The 2,496-nt window shown below is 38.9% G+C and overlaps 1 pseudogene across 1 annotated transcript; it reads right to left on the bottom strand.

Annotated features, from left to right (window-relative positions):
• Positions 1-439: 439 nt before the first annotated feature.
• On the bottom strand, positions 440-1,891 carry LOC308246767 (centrosomal protein of 83 kDa-like; annotated as a pseudogene). The gene is made up of 2 exons: positions 1,598-1,891; positions 440-1,395 (listed from the first exon to the last, which is right to left on the bottom strand). The product of its transcript is annotated as a centrosomal protein of 83 kDa-like (transcript).
• Between the last annotated feature and the right edge of the window lie 605 nt (positions 1,892-2,496).

Raw genomic sequence — 2,496 nt, 5'->3', positions numbered from 1 at the left:
AGTTCTGTATATAGATGTATATTTTACTTATGTAATTGTTTCAGTATAGGTGAGTGTTTTACTTTTCTTTTTTTTTTAAAATATATTTTATTGATATTTTACAGAGAGGAAGGGAGAGGGATAGAGAGCTAGAAACATCGATGAGAGAGAAACATCGATCAGCTGCCTCCTGCACACCCCCTCTGGGGATGTGCCCACAATCACAGTACATGCCCTTGACCGGAATCGAACCTGGGACCCTTGAGTCCGCAGGCCAACACTCTATCCACTGAGCCAAACCGGTTTCGGCGAGTGTTTTACTTTTTAAGACATGCAGAACTGCAGAACTGTGATCTAAAATGGTTGTTCCCTTTTCCTTCCCAGCCACCCACAGTAATGAAAATTCTAGTTTTTCTAAAACCCTGCCAGCACATGCGATGTTTTATATATATATATATATTTACTCATTTATTTTTAACCATTTCCTTCGTATTTGGTTTGAATTCAGCAATTCATTCATTCACTGTGTAAGTGAGGTCACTTGGATCTGCAAGCCACTGATTTGCTGTTTCAGGTCAGAATTTTCATTTTTCCCTTTCTCTGCATTTTCAATACTCACAATTTGTTGTTCAAGTTTTAACCTAACACTTTGAAGTTCTCTTCTGGCCGACTCTTCTGCCATCTGTGAAGCCCGCCATTTCTGTTCACACTGATCTTTTTCAGACTGCCTCCACAAAGCATATTCCACTTTCATTTTCTCTAAGTCCACCAATCTGTTCTCAAGTTCAAGCTGTTCATCTTGTAATACCACAAGTTTTTGTTAACCTTCTTCCTTGGCAGCTTGTACTTTACATAATAATTCATGATCCTTATCTGCTAAGAGCACTCTGTGGTGTTCAACAGCTGACTTGAGAATTTCATTGTCTGACTGTAACCCGTTCACTTTGCATCTTATTTCTTTCCCTTTCTAGATCACTCTTTAGCTCCTGCTGCTTCCAGTTTGATGTCTGTTATTTCTAATTTGTTTAAGTTCCTTTACGGGTCAAAGCATTTATTTCCCGTTCAGCTTTATGTAATTTACTGATTAAAACAGTATTTTGTTCATTGCTTGATTGTAGCTCTTTTTCCAAGCATTCAGCCTGCAGTTTGACTGTTTTTCAGCCTCCAGGGATCTGATTGCAGCTTGCATCTCAACTATTGCACCTGAATTCTTTGGACATTTTCTATCTGAGCTCTAGAATTCTCTTTTACAGCACTTAATTCGGCTGCTTCAGCCTCTAACTCTTTTAATTTCTGAACCAAATGGACATTTTCTCGAATAAGTTGCTCCACTCATTTGCTATCTCTTGTGGGATCAAGACTAAGCAGCTGATTATGTAGTTCTTCTTTATCTTTCTCCAGTATTGATTGCAATCTCTGATTCATATTTTTATTTTTTCTTTTAAAACACATGCAAATTCTTCTTTCTGGTGTTCGAACTCTGATTTGAGAAGTTTATTATATTCAGCTCTATACCTTTCAACTTCTTCATCCAGATTCCTAAAACGCTCTCTCATTTAGTTTCTAATTCTCATTGTATTTGGGCTCTGAACAATTCCAAGCTTTGTGGAGTTAATACCTGCAGCTTTATTTCTTCTAAGTCTTTAGTTTTCTCTAATAATTCCTCTCTTAGTTCTTCAAAAAGCAGCTGGAATTTTTCCTGGTTAGTTTGCTTTTCATTTAGCAGGCACTTGAGTTTATTTTGTGACGTTGTGTACTCATCTTTCAACCTGTTGCGTTCAGTTCTCATAGTGACAGTTTTATGATGTTCACATCGTTATCTTTCATCAATTAACATTGCTTGTAACACAGGGTCAGAATCTGTCAGCCCACTGTCTCCACCAGGAGGACAAGTGGTGGGAAGAGTGTTCATATTGGTGAGTAAGCTGACAAGCATGTGAAAATAAGTTCTGGTTTTCTTATTGTCTTCATTTTCTTTCCAAGATTATTTTCCACTTCCTTCTTGCTAAGACAAGATCTTTGGAGACCAAACTACACCAGACTCACACACAGCCTTGCAAGGTGCAGACACAAAACTAGCACCGCCCTGATCCTCTGCAGTGGGGCTGCCTTTTCAGGGGTGCAGGGCGAGCCCAGTACCTCCTCAGGTGGGGACACCACCTCAGCCCACTGCCCTCAGCCCCTCCAGCCATAGGGGTGACCTGGGTTGCTAGATCCTGGCGCTAGGGAAGCAGGAAGTCCTGCCCTTTGTCCAATGTTTAATATTTTTAAATTGTAGGCCCAGAAATGAGTTTAGTGTTAACTTGTTTTGTTTTAAATCCATTTTTCTAAGGAATTTTTATGGTAAGCATTTTTTCGTACATTTATTTACACTGTCTTTATCTATTTTGTTTAAATGTCTGGTCAGAAACTTTTGCCAATTTTTAAAATGAATTTATGATTTAACTAATAGGAGGAGACTTCAGCACCTAGGACATCTGTTTTCACCTCACTCATTCCTCAAGGACTCAACTGTCT

This window comes from Plecotus auritus, assembly GCF_963455305.1.
Source record: "Plecotus auritus genome assembly, chromosome: 4".
Taxonomy (NCBI): domain Eukaryota; kingdom Metazoa; phylum Chordata; class Mammalia; order Chiroptera; family Vespertilionidae; genus Plecotus; species Plecotus auritus.
Note: the sequence above shows the minus strand (reverse complement) of the source record. Positions and strands in the feature narration are given on the sequence as shown.